Here is a 15,762-nt window from a genome sequence, read left to right on the forward strand (position 1 = left end):
CGCTCCATACATCAAGGTGATTCCATAAGTAAATTATTTCGTTTTCTCGCTAATGGTACCATCATTAATGACTTCCTCCTTATTCAGTAAGTAACGTGACTAACATGAGCTCTTCGATCCACGATGGCGTGATGTAACAACGTATGTTTATTTCAAAGCAATTAGTTCTACAGTGAAAGTTAAATTTGCGTAAATAACTCTTAGGATTATCTTTAAGTGCTTTATTGATGAACTGTTTAAGTACAGTGCTTAACATTGACGACTATATTAAATAGTTCCATTCATGTATACATTTAATTGACCTATATGATCCTAAAATTTTGCGTCCTGATGGTTTATTCATTTTACGATCTTCCGTTGTTTTTTTTTAATTTATTTGAATTTAGAAGAATGACGGCTATTGTATAATTTTATTAAGTGGCTTTCAATGCTTCATGAAAATTTTTTTTGTTGTTATTCATAATCATTGAGCAGTCTCCTATTGGGACTTAAATTTTATATTCCTTTATATTTCAAATTCCACTGACGCATACACCATTCAAAGAATACACACACACACATAGAAACACAGCAATACATTTCCAAACCATATGAAAAAAACAATTGCGTAGTCACTTACTACAAGAGCTTAATGACCAATCACAAAGTTTTTCTAGTCAATTATTAAAATAATGTTATAATAGTAATGTTTAAAAATTATAACATATAATGTTTAATGTAAAATATTTTCACAACAAGATAGCCATTAGGTTTCTTCTTTAATTTTGTAATTAAAAATTTAGTGATAATCACCGTGGCACTGAAACGTTATACCGTAAAACACTTAAAATAACAATATTACTCAAATCGCTAAGCGTTACCGCTGTAACTCACAAGCCGTTACAACGAAGATATCAAAAACATTGATAACAATTACACTTCGCAAAATATAGCACAATGTTGCTTCTCTATAAAATTACAAATTATTAGCAAATTATATAAATTATCATTATACGAGACAGATTTTCTGACAAGATTATGGCGTTTATTAAAACAGGCCTAGACAGGGTGTTATAATAATTAATACAAAACCATTAAACTAAAACCAACCCGATAATCTAGTTTTCGAATACGTGCGTGTGTTCGGAGCGTGGAAATTGAACGACATCACGTATAATACTTTTTGATGTATGCAAACGAACTGTTATGTATCGAAGCGTAAACTAATAATTTAGTTATAATGTTGAAACGAAGAAAGGTTGTTCCAATAATTACTAGTTTGAACGATTTTCCTATAATTAGTGATAAGATAACATCGATAATTTTTTTTATTTTCAATTATCAAGAACAGTCTTCGATCGTTCCAAATTTGAATATATATATTTTTTTATTTTCTATGATCGAAAACAGTATTCGGTTGTTCCAAATTTGAATGTTTTTTTTATTTTATAAATCGATATGTGCCTAATACAAAAAATGTCAAGAAAAGTTTAAGTATTGATTATGATAACTCCAAAAAGTCGTAAAGTAAGTAAATGGATCATCATAAATTGATTTTTATAAAATGAATACACTCAAATAGATCGGTAATTGAATGAAAATTAAAATTAAGCGTTCCACATGTGACCTAGACACCTACTTCGAGAATTCGGTTCAAACGTTCGAGAATGCCGTTGTTTCGTTGTAATCGACATATTTTCTGTGGCTGCTTACTAAACGAATCATCGCTTGCCATTTTATGTCACACGACATCACGATAGATTAATTGCATTTGAAGATCATGAAAATAAGCGATGTTTGAAGCGCTTATTGTATAAATTACCTTTGTAAATAGACAAATTACTTACAAATAAGCCCATATTCTATGTCACTGCGAGTATTGAACTCGTGTATTTTTTTAGTTACCGTTTTTTATTTTTAAGAAGAACTTAAATCATACCGATTTATTGAGTATGTATAAATACAATTATTACTATCAAAGAAATTATCATGCAGCAAACAACTTGTCCAAACAGGATTTATTCATAAATTAAATTATATTTACAAAATATTGTTCGAATACTATTTTTTTTTGTCAATCTGTGTATTGCGTTCGAAATTCAAATAATTCCATATCTCGCTAAAAATTTTTTTTATGTAACTTGATGGTAAGTAACACTTTTTTACATAAATATTGATAAGAGTTGTGACGTCTCAGAAATAAATAAATAACTTTAATTTTCACTTATATGACACTATTATATAACCTTATTATGGATTCAAATGAAAAAATCTAGTACATAAATTGGGACGAGGCTGAATCAATTGACCATTCTCAAATCTCCGTTACGAAGTAATCTTAACTGGTACAAATTCGTATCAATCACTTGACGTGCATAGTATATTAATTGGTTTTTGGGTGAATTGGAATTAATGAGAACTATTTGGTTAAGGGTACAGTATCTACTTTCTTTTGTTTTTTTTTTTTTATACTTCGTAGATTCCTTGAGCAGGCCAAGGTATTACAATATTAGGTATTGACTTTTTAATAATAAAACAATAAATGACCATCTTAAATTCCCTAAAAACCGTTAAAAGTATCGAATCAGAATTAATTAAAACTTTTGCTATGATATTCAAAATGATCATTAAAAAAAGTGCTTGTAATTATTAACCATCAATATTAAGATGTGATCAGCTACTGTTAGTTGAACTCTATGCTATGCGACCTCTAAACATTGATAGTTACATAACTGTCCGCAGCTGACAAGTTGATAATAAGTAACACAATGAGGCTTACAACTTTCATAATGGGTCGTTAATATTTTAAGAGCTTGTTTATTTTGACTGCTTTCAAAATATACATCTGTACTTTCGTGTAAGTGTTTTTGTTTTGTTTTTAATTTATCATTTAAATTTAGATGGCCAACAACAACAACAACAATGACAACAAACGCCTTCACCTTTATCGAAAAGCACAAATTAAGCACATGAAAAAATGTGCCAGGGCTTGAACCCAATATATTTCTTTAAGATTCACGTGTTCTATAAACTGGGTCCCTTCGACTTCACAAATCAAAATAGTTAAATCAATATTTTATTGCAATTAAATTACGCAGATTATTTTAATAGATTAAAAATAGCAACACATTTAAGCGACGTTAATCATTACATCAAGTTACAAAATCAATATTTAAAGCTGTCAACTTAAGTATATTAAAAGTAATGATATCGTTCAGAAATAAAATAACACGTATTTAATCAATAATAACTAATTTATTTAAATCCATAACATATCTCTAGTAAACGTCGTGATAATATTAGTTTAATAAATTTAATTAATAGTATAGTTGTCAAAATTATGCAAATTTATGAATTGTTTTGCATAAATAAGTGATAAAACACGCCCCGTTTTCCCTCCCACGCGGACATGTAAACAACTTGTGCCAAGTGCCAACATTAATTAAATTACGCTCAAATAAAAAGCGGAAACCTCTAATCAGATGATTATTGAGCTGTCAAAATAATTTCTTTATTTGATCTATTAAAATTGTATCGAATTATTTATTCATTGACACATGCATATTAATTTATACTATAAATGTGAATGTAGCTATCTCTTACCTCTTAACACTTAAACCGCTAACCGGTTAGATGAAATTTTGTAATATAGTTTGAGACACAAGTAAGGACGTAAGCTTCTTTTTAATACACCCCTCGAGGGGGTATAATTGGGTGTAAAGTTTCAAAAATTTCGCGCAAGTAAAGCTGCAGATTCAGATAGATTTAATATTTAAATATAGACAATGTTAATCTAAGAATATAGGTATATATATTTGGATGAAACCAATGAAACAATTTTGTTCATTTAAAAATATCGCAATATTAAAATACTTCGTAGGTCCTTAATTAGTTGACAATGAAACTCTAGATTAATCTTAAATTCTTCTACAATCTTAAGTTGAAATCTTAGGTCAGATCAATGGAATATATATCTGCTTAAGTTTATTTACAGAAGAACAGTCATAATTAGGTGTAATAGAAAGTACGCTTATCCTTGTTACTTGAAGTTAAATCTTGTTAAATAGTTGCTATCATTATTTAATAGTTCACAAACATATAAAAAAAGTTAATATTAATTGAAATGTTTTGTAGTGTACTATAAAATAGACCGACTTATCGAACGCGCATAATACGGCTGCATCTTTAGGTAGGTAGGCGTAGACAGTTACACATTTAACAAGGCACATCACGCGCGCGTTACGGATATTTTAATTTTCAGTTCACACGGTCAGCTTCTTTAGACAACGCATTAATATTTATAGGATTCGCGAATAAGCTCTGTTATAGGAATACCTATAATATTAACGTCATCTAGATCAGTAGCGTGTGATAGAAGTTGCAATTTAATTCCGATTAAATAAACTGGTTTTCGTAAACGCGTACACATCATCTTTATAATATTGACGTTGTAATGATAGTCGCTGAATAGACTTAATTGAAAACTCAGTCAGTATTATGCAATAACGCGTTTGATGAAGCCGTCTTAAGACGATATCATCTGTTGTTCTCAAGATTCTCTCAAAGGGAACTTTAAGTGGTCTGTATAATTATTGTCAATGTGTGTGTATAATATTTATATTTTTATGTGTGTGTATGTGTTTCATTGCATTGTATATTACATTTTCTTTTCAGGTTATTTTTATTATATTAGTTTTAAGTACATCCTGTGACCGATTGTTGAAAGGAAAGCTAAGCATTTGCGTTTTAAAGTTAATGACATTTCACTCGTCCAAGTTGTTTTTGGAACTTGGAAATAAAATTGAAGAGGGAAAGGTAATTAATAAATATTTATACATATTAATAGTCAGTTATTAAATGCATGAAATAGGTAAAGCAATATATCTACTCCTTCTACCATTAAAATATATATATACAAATAATAATTATACTAATTTTAATGCACTCAATCTCTCAAAAAATAAAATTAGTATTTGATGAAGATCGGATGCAATATAATTAGAATGATCTAATAATAGCTACGGCCTTGCACGGTTGCAATTTTTTTTTTTCGCTAAAATGATAGGATATTGATAAAATTTATACCCTATTTTGTTTCTGAATAATGTAGCTTTCGACTAGTGAAAACATTTTTAGATTCGGATCATTAATTCCGGAGAACGCACCCTACAGAAAGACCCTAAAGAACAATATTAGTACAGAGAATTTCCAGTTGCAATGAATAAAAAACTATATTTAATATTAATATTTATTAAATTTTGTTGCATATTTTGTTTGCGAACTAAAAAGGAATTTAAAAAAAAAGAATTGTCAAAATCGGCCCAGCCATCTTCGAGTAATTCGGTAACATACATAAAAAATAAAAAAAATAAAAAAAAAGGCCCCGACGAATTGAGAACCTCCTCCTTTTTTTGAAGTCGGTTAAAAATAAAGATTTCTTTTAAAAATATAAAACCTTCATCGGGATCTTTAACAAGGTCTAGCGTGAGAATTTAAAAAAAAAATAATGACAGATGATTAAAAAAATACTGACCGGTAACTAAGTTTATGAGTGGGTAATAGTGCAGAAATCAACTTATATATCGTTATGGTATGTTACCGATTCGATCACCATGGAAATTGGTAATAAACTACTATACTTCACCATGTCATTACATAATTATGTGATTACCGATTACTAGCTCTAGAACGCTGCTTCGGTTTACTTGTAGAAACTATTTTAGTGCAATAAAAGGCGCATACACACATTTACGTTTATAAATAAACTAGAGCACGTGAATCTTACCCTAAGATCGTGGGTTGAACCATGAGCATTCAGAGTTACTTAGCTACACACAGTAGCTAAGTAATTGTTATGGCGTCTTTAGTGCTGTCCCAGAAAGTGTTAATTAACTTGCTTATTATTTTTATAAGACATCATTTTTGTGTCGTCAAGTATCTTGATGATTCTGTGTTGTCTGTGTAATCTGTTAAAATGAGCTGGTTTGTTTGTTTGAACACGATAATAACTGGTCTGATTTAAAAATATATATTTTTCGTTTGTTTCGAGTGTATGCAGTTTGTGTGTGTATATTATCAAGCAGAAAAAATAATAATACACGTACTTTAATAAATAAGAAAGTGATAAAGCTGTTTGATACAGAACCTTCGCCAATATTGGCGCTGTTAAATATATGAACCATTCCTTAAGCAAATAAACCACCGATTCCAATTTTTATAAATTTCCAGCAACGCCAAACACACAACCCAAAACACACAGCACATTTGGTATACGACTGATCGTAATTACCGTTTCTCACAAATTAACTGTTCATTAAAAAAATGCGCCTTTGCCTGATTATTAAAAGACAAAAATAACGATTTTCAAAAAAAGAACATCATTCAATTTACTTTTATATTTAAACAGAAAATAGACTAAGATGGGAGACACTTTGTTTATTAAAAAATAAATTTGAAATACAATTACTTATCGTGTCTCTTATCTGATGTCACAGATAAACTATAATTGTGTAATTAGACGCGCAATTCGCTTAACGCTCTTTGCCCGTTACTTACGCTGTATCAAGTAACACCATCTAGATTTATTGTAAATTTATACCAGTTCAACTTTTTTTCTCTTTTCAAATTAATCGTACACTGAATTGCATCACACATTCAAGCTCGTATCATTCTTACAATCTACAGCAAATATTTAAACAATTAAAAAAAAAATAAGCATTCATTCAATGAGATCAAAAAAAATATTTTATACAAATGCCAAAAATCGATTTTTGAATAATATTGCATGGTTGAAAAAAAAAATAGAAAATCACACATTGTTGTCCGATGCAAAAAACGGAACGTAATTACATTAAAAAGGTCAAATGGATTTGAATTAAATTTGAAAGTAGTTCAGACGTCTTGGTCAATTTATTTCACAATTGTCATTAGAAAACACAAAAGATAGTGCTCCGGGTGGGAGAGAGCCACTTTAAGGAGATTAATTTTTCGCCAATATAATTAGATAATTATACAAACTAATTCGCAATGCAGAATTCGATACTACTTTCTCCGTCGTCGCCTGAATTGGGCCTAATAGTAATATTATATTTTTAGTACAATTTTCTTTAATACTTTTCTTGTCGAAATAAATTTGATGATTCAGATTCCCGCAAAAACTACTCATTCGATTCAAATGGTAATGGTACTTTCGTTTTTTGATAGTTTATAGTTTCGGGGCAAACATTAAGCATTAAATTCTGTCTAAATTTAGAAATATCAATATATATGAAGTAAATATAAATATATAGTAAAATATAAATATAAAGTAAATATGAATATAATGAATATAAATATCAATGAAGTAAACACGTCTCCAATGAATGGGATATTTCATAAAATGCCGCCTAGAATTTGGCTGATAGCATTCGTAATTTGTAGTTTTCACCAAAATATAAAACAAATAGACGAATGACAAGAGTTGTTAGAAAGTATTTAAAGAGAAGTTCATATTTAAATTTCTGTAGACGGATAGTATTACCAAAAAAAATTATATTGTCTAGCAGTTTCCCAGGTTGCGTTTATCATGCACGCAGTTTAGAAATTCATCAGCCAATTATTTCAAAAGTCATTTTAAAGCAAGACATCAAAATAATACGACATAAATAGACATGCTTATATCATTATGATTATACGTTCCGTAATTTCGAACATCCGCATGTCCGAATCACAACAAAAAAACGAAATTTCTCGACTGAATGAAAAAGTGAATTAACGCGTAAGATTGTCGGTCAAATGTCATAACAGCGACTTAAAATTGACGAACATTATAAGATAATGCTTTTTCAGCGAAAGTGTTGAGTCCGGTAGGCTACAATGTAAATCACAGAACGTGTAACTATTATCGTTTTTGTTAAATCGATTTGAGAATATCGATGGCAACGAATAATTCACAGATGTTTTGTTACGTAATGAGAAAATGCCGACGTAAAATTTCGGCGAATCATTATTTATTTTTATGAATTATATTTTTAGTCGATTACACTGAGACTTTCATTCGATTAGCTAAACTTACATAGTTATTACTTCAAAAACGATTATGTTGGTGAAATGTGATTTACGAAATAGCTGGCATTTATTTTGTAAATCACTATGTGTGACTTATAATTCGTTTTTTGGCACAATACGGCGAACATACATTAACGTTTGTCATGCAAAATCTGTAGAAATCGATAAGTTATATTGTTTTAGAAACAATTTTTATTTTAATGAATATGCCTATATTATGTTATTTTGAGCCTGACATATTATTATTTGAACTTGTTACTATAATATTTTTTTCATTAATAGTAGTCATGTTACGACTAAATTAATGACTACTAATAATTTTACATTTTTTCGAAAGAAAGAGAGTTTTAAGTAAGTTGTGAATATTGATATGTATAATAACTATGTAGTTTAATCTTAGTAAGAAATGTTCTGGAATATTTCAAATCTCGATTTTTATAAGTTTACACAATCCTAAAATATTTTTTATGTCTAGAAAAAATTAAACCAATTAATTAAATTATAAGCGAAGTATCTCTATCTCAAGGAGTTGTCAACTGCGCAGGAGACGTGAGTATAGGAAACCAGGTAATCGTTCACTCTAATTTACCAATGAAAATAAGCTTTCTGAGGTCTGGTAGCAGAAAAACTTCTAACCTTAGTTGGGTCTGGTACTAAAATTGTCATGACGAATCATGATGATGAAAAAATCAATAAATATATACTAATAATGTTGTCTTAAATATATACTCATCCAACCTGCATTTGAACCCCTGCCTCAGGCATCAACTGCCTTGTTAAATACTTGACTAGCAAAGATTGCTCAGTCATAAATAGTTCTTAGAAGTCATCAAACATTTTGGTATCAAACTAAATTAGACCTCTATGCACTTGTACAGTTTAAACAGGATTGGATATATCAAAGATTCAGTCACGTCGCCGTCGCGATGGAACAACAGACAACTTTCAAACAGTAAGCACATATTTTAAGCTACCACTGTCTTATTACCATGGCTTAGAGGTCAAAATTCTTCAACATCGTCGTCCGTACAATCGTTCCGCACTAAATATTACCCGAGAGCTCAAGAATGCTAATTAGATTAGAATATACTGACTCCGAGATAAAACATTGGAGACAAAACGGTGCATTTAGTAATTTATGAAGAAATATACATACGAGCTTCTTTGTTGACATGGATCTTTGAAATAAACTTATCTCCAAAGTTATGTCGACATTAATAAAAGTATAATTATGCCCCTGACCGTTTTCAGTCATGTTGGCAATTATTAACCAAGGATTTATGTGTCTTTGTTCGTTTGTAAAAACCCATGCACTCTTTATTAGTTCACTCTTGGAACTAGAGATTTCAGGCGCAAAATAATACCAACCATGGAGAGTTTCTTGGCAAAAAATCTTATATTATAATATTAATGTTATAGGGAGGCGGACAAATGAAACCTCCGGGGCACATGTTGGTTACCGATGTCCACAGACATTGGCTTTGGAAATTTGGCCACCAGTCTTGGAAATTGTCAACTTGTGGATCAACTCACTTCACAATTGCTGCTTGGTGATAGAATATGTGACAAGTGAGTGATACCTACCCAGATGGCCTTGCACGAAGTCCTACCAAAAGTTTTTATTTGAAGATTAGTACTCCTACAAGTTTGGTGTCGTGATAATAAATATGGTAAGTAGTAAATTGATCTCAAGTATGAACGAGATATGAACTAAAGATTTTATTTCCTTATGGCTTATATTTATACAATAGGACATTTGGCAAGTGACCGAAGATATAACATGATTAAAAAAAATAAGACGTTCAGTGATAATTTTGTGCATAAATTATATTGTAAACTAAGTGCAACAAAATATAAAATTGTATAAAATGTAAAAAAGTTACGTATACAATATAGAGAATAATACAACAAAGCTTACTTTAGTTGAAAAATTACATCTTACGAGTAAATAATTCAACTACCATTTAGCACTCAGTATAAATATGTAAATTATACAAAATACTGTTTTGTGAAACTTCTAATTAATGTAATGTATACGATGAATGTATCTTAGATAATTATGTTATCTGTAATCGTAAGCAATTTTGGTTAATTATCTCTGTAATATGGTAATCAAAACATAGAAGCACTCAATAAAATTTATATGATACATTACACATGCCGAATTAAGTTAAAAGCTCATTTCTGAAGTGTTTTATTTATGTTTGTTTTAAAATAATAAATAACTATTTTTTTTACTTTAATGAAAATATTTCTTATAATAAAAAGTTGTAGAATGAAAAATTTTTAACACTTGATGCTTATTTTATGACATCCGTCACCAAAATTTTAGCTTTTTAAATAAATCTCATTAAAACAGTACATCGTGCATGGATTAAACGAATTCACTTGAACCATACGTTCGTTGCCAATTTATATCTGATCTGTCCCATTCAAAAGTATCCCTAAACAGAGAATATATATTAGATTTAACTAAAGATACTGGCAATCATTCGCACGTTAGGAATCGGTTAAAGACCAAATACACGATCCGATTCCAAACTTAAACTTAGTTAAGTTAGTTTCATATGATACTCGCGAGTATTTTTTTACTCTTTTCTTTATAACCAGTATTTTTTTAGTTTTACATTATTTGTTTTTTTTTTAATTTCCCAATCACAACGTTTTTTTATATATTATACTATAAAGTCACACATCGGTAAACAATTGTATCTGAACCATAACGATGGAGGCATTGATTTATTAAAAATAAAACTCTTATTTGTCTGAATTTTGATTTCCTAACAATATGAAGTATGACCAAACTATATTATCAGCTTCCTAATGACAAAGAAATTAATTATTAAAACAAAAAATATTTTTTTACAAAAATAAAAATCTACAATTTTCATGAATAGAAAAGGGTAGCCTTTGCTCGATATTATATTTTAAAAAAAAAATACGAATAGTTATGCTATGCTGTGACAGGCGGTTCTGATCGCTATGAAAAACCATCCCGTGTATGTGGTATCTAAGAGAGTTCTGGTCTAAATGTAATGGGCGCTGTTTAAGGCTACTCAGGGTCCATTAGACGCTTCGTGCTGTAAGTCGAGCCTTATATGTGAGACAGATATTAGTACCACTTCGTGTTGAAATGATGTGTCGCGGCTACATGCAATTAATATAATTGTTAATACTGTACAATTTAAATGTTGATTATTTAAATTGTGACTTCAATTGTTCAGTCTCAAATATAATTCGAAAATATTCAATTTGGTCCGTTGACATGTATATTTTTTAAGTGTTGCCATCACTAAAATATGTTTATTTTATAGTTTAAATAGATTTTATCCGACTTCCAAATTTTTTTTTCGTACAGTTATAAAGTATTTGAATAAAGTATTCATTTATCATTAAACAAGAAAGAGTAATACAATTATTATGTTAATAAAAAATATTTGAGCTCTCAAACCGTTACTCAACAAACAGACAGTACTTTTCTGAGAAACAAATATAAAATGCAATATCTTTTTCAGCTTTTAAGAAGTAATATTTTTTAAGCTAAGGAGGTGAATTTATTTTAAAATATAAATTATATATACTACTTCTACAAACCTAACTATTTTGTTATTGAAATAATTGTATCGAAATTGTATTTAATACCTTTATAGATAATATATTATGTAAAAGAAAACGTAAGGAAAGTGCTTCCGCAGTGATTTGAATGAATCCACGCACTTAATTTATAGCATTCTGATCAATGTAAGTACAATCAGCTCTACAATGTGTATAAAATAAATCAATATAAAATTTTAGAACTTTATAATAAAAAAAAAATTCAAATTATAACGAATAAAATATTTAATAAAAAAAATAGTTCTTAATTAAGAGAAAATAATCATTAACTTATATTAACGTTTTATAAAAAATACGGAAACGTATGACATTTATTTAATGTATATATGTGCAAGGTAACTTTTTTTTGTTTTTTTTTTTCGAAACCAGGCCACAAACAAATCCAATCATAACTACGTTAAAAAAAAACAAATGTATAAATAAAAATTTCTATATGGAAAGCATTCGAAATTTAAACGAACTTGGTAAAATCTACCATATTATATTAATCGAGTATGGTATCAACTGTACTTCTTACATATTAATCAATCGCCTGAATCCCACGTATATAATTACGAGGGAGATAAATACAGATTTAGAATTAGCTACCTTCATTTGTTCAAAGCGAATAACGTCGTCCGTCAGTCCACATCCCTAATGAAATAGATCAATATCTAATGAAATAGTAATTGCGAATGTAGTGTAATATTTAACCTTCTAACAGCACATCGGTTACAACTTAAACCTTATCTTTGCTGTCTATTTATGACACCTTGGTCAATTATAATGTCGTGTGGGTGGGTTGATATAATTGCATACATCTAGGATTCACTTATTAAATGCGCATCAAGTGTGGAAGCAGCATTAAGATTTTATTAAAAATTCACTGTCGTAGAATTATGGTTCACTTTCATTTTTAGACTTTAATAATGAAGTCATTATAAATATATTCTATGCTATAATCAAATCAATATATACTTTATTTCTTCGTTTATCATTGAATCGCCATTTTACAGAACCTCATAAAAAAAGTTACCTCCTTTGCGGAATGTAAATTCTACCGAAAATAATCCGCAGGAAAGACAGTAATGCTCAGTTAATTTTTTCCAACATTTGATTACCAAGTTATGTCAGTTCAATGCAATTCTTTGTAATATATATACTGCATGAAAGTTTGCAAGAATTAGCTCTACGCTAAAATAAATATGAATAATGAAAAAATGTATCTTTTTAATATATATTTATATTGACTTTGTACTATATACTATCTATAAAAAAACCGCATCAAAATCCGTTGCGTTATTTTAAAGATCTATGCATACATAATGATAGACAGCGTTAAGCGACTTTGTTATATACTACGTAATGATACTGTTAGATTTTTGGTGATAAAGTAAATTAGAATATTTGTGAATCATTACATTAGCCAGAGATCAGCACTAATCTATTCTACCATCTCATTATATATACTCACCCACTGATTGATACTAACCCCAGTGAGTTCTAGCAATTCATCTTCCTAGATCGATAAGCATGCAAATTCCGTAATTATTATCCGACAGCAACAGCGGTCGCAATCACATCGCTATTCTAAATACAGAATTGTGTGACAAAATCGATTAAATTACATTTCGACTGACAATACGATGGAATTACTTACAAACAAATAAATAATCGGCAAGACCAAATTATCACTTTCTATACGCGCACCCAACAACTGACACTTTCACGGAAACGTGCGTAAAGCGATTTCTTAATCGATTATCATCAAAACGGTAACGTGAATGTAGAATAATCGATTTCAAATCATATTTTCATTAAGAAAGCAAAGATAATCGATTGTAATATTTTTGGGATAATAGGAGCTGATGTTGACGGGATTTTGATTAGCCTAGACGAAGGCTTTTAAGTATCGACACCGTTACGTATTGCTTCTGGCGTAGCGATTTTGTAACTCCGTAATGAGACGGAACGAGCTTCAGAAATATTATCACACATTATTGTTACGATAATTGCTCGAACATTCAACAAACCGATGATTAGTTTTGAGTGAATTATTATCTAATTTTCGAAACAGTTGCAGCGTTTGAAGCTTTATGTATAGCTATGTACAAAAGTGTACCGTTTTTATAATGTTGTTTTATTTTTAGTACGAGAAATTACGTATAAAATGTAATTGTATTTATAATCCTATTTTTGGATATTAATACATTTTTGTAAATCCGAATTTGATTCCAGTTAATTTACTCGACCTAACAAATAACGCTTCAAAATTAAATAATGTATTTATTACCTTCATTAATCGATTACTATCAATGAATAAATATGTAGATTTTTTTAAATTTCCTTCAGCCAATTGAGACTTCAGCCCATCTTAGCGGTGATCTGTGTTGCAAATGGCAAGAGTGAGTTTTTTTGACGTAGAACAACTTCTGGTGCTCACTTGTTTTTGATAAAAATAGACTTCAACGTTAGATGTGTCCTTTATAAATAATATATTCTTAGTAATTATAATACTAAGAATAGTATCGGATATTTTTTGCGATAATCTTTTTATAAGTCGAACTTTATTTATAACGTTTTTTTTTAATTAATTTAAATATATAATGAATGAATATTCATTATATTTAACTGAAATAATATTTGCGTAACGAAATATTAAATTAAATGAAATAGAATTTATAGAAAATAAAAAATATATATATAAAATAAAATTTAAGGACTCACCTCGATGTTGAATTTGCACGAAATTAAATATAAAAAATATATATTCACAAATGGCAACACTACACTGCGACACAATGGCGCGCGCGCACCTCGACGTGCGATTCGCGAGTGGCGCGCAAGTGCCTTCGCGCACGTTTATACGGGGGTGCGAGCACTTTCGCTGTTCAACGCAAGGGTTTGAAGGGTTTAATTATATGTTCGAGAGGAACATTTTCTTAGTTCATCTATTTTTCTATCAGAATATATTTACGCTAACCGCGCATTATCCAAAGAACATAAAAAAATCGAGAGTATAAAGAATATTTAGGTACATCACCTACTTTGGTATTACTATTTTTTATACATGTATATATGCACATAATTGTATTTAAAACTTGTAAGAAGTAATTTATTTTTATATATTTTAAGTTTAAAATAAAAAATATGTTTGATTTTTTATTTGGACGTATTAGACAATATGATAACGATCTCGCTAGTCAAAACTAAAGCAGTTTCCTTCATCACTATGTTATATCTGATGTGGCTTTAAAATTACTTTATACAGTTTTTAAGTAACCTTGAGAAACACGCAAGTATTTTTTACATAAAACATAATTAACATATCAAGCACATTACTTGAAGTCGAGAAAAATGGAATCTAGAGTTATAGACAAGTTTTGGAGCTTATAAAAAATTAAATAGGTAAAAAATAACAAATTATATTTTTAGAGCAAATAAGGTACGTTAAACAAGATATCAGAAGCCGACATAGACCATAGCAATATTAAAAGCGATGCTTGAAAGCTTAGATTATTATTAGGCGCCCGTTAGAAAAGCAAATCTGTTGAAACGGTTTATGGTCGCGAGTTTTACTTCTCTTCAAATTTATTATGGCTCTCTTAATATAGTAATTCCATTTTTTAAAAATGGAATACAATTTTCAAATTAATAGATTATAAAAATTAAACAACATTATTTTTTCCTTTATTTTTTTATTATCTGTAACAACGATGTCGCCAAGAATTTCGAGTGGAGTTATAATTTTTTTTATCGTATAACTTTTTATTCAAGGTTCCAGGGTGAAACTTATTGTTCAAAATCCTACGTATTGTTTGCTAACTAGGGACCCAATTAATAACAATAACCGTCAATGGTCGACCGGATACATAAAAATATTATTGTTTTCTAAAGGCGTTATATTATGTCTTATTAAGAATCATTACTACTGTCTATAAGATTATATTCTAACGAATAAAGTCATGCACAGCAAAACAGTAACAGTCTGGTAACTTCCCGTTGGACAAAAAGGGAAGAGGTGAACTTTTAGAGCTTACTCCACCACGCTACTCCGATCCGGTTTGTTGGATATACGTGGCAGATTCTTATTCACTACGTGCAGGTCTCCTCGCTATATTAGCCTTTATCAAGGAGCACGTA

General features: G+C 29.5%; 1 protein-coding gene across 1 annotated transcript in view; it reads right to left on the reverse strand.

Moving 5' to 3' along the window:
* LOC124530105 overlaps positions 1-14,484 on the reverse strand; it is a 102,818-nt gene extending 88,334 nt beyond the window's left edge. Inside the window, exon 1 of the mRNA XM_047104105.1 lies at positions 14,347-14,484. The gene's annotated coding sequence lies outside the window, so the exon portion shown is untranslated. The remainder of the gene's footprint in view (positions 1-14,346) is intronic.
* Between the last annotated feature and the right edge of the window lie 1,278 nt (positions 14,485-15,762).

Source organism: Vanessa cardui, chromosome 5 (assembly GCF_905220365.1).
Source record: "Vanessa cardui chromosome 5, ilVanCard2.1, whole genome shotgun sequence".
Lineage (NCBI taxonomy): Eukaryota > Metazoa > Arthropoda > Insecta > Lepidoptera > Nymphalidae > Vanessa > Vanessa cardui.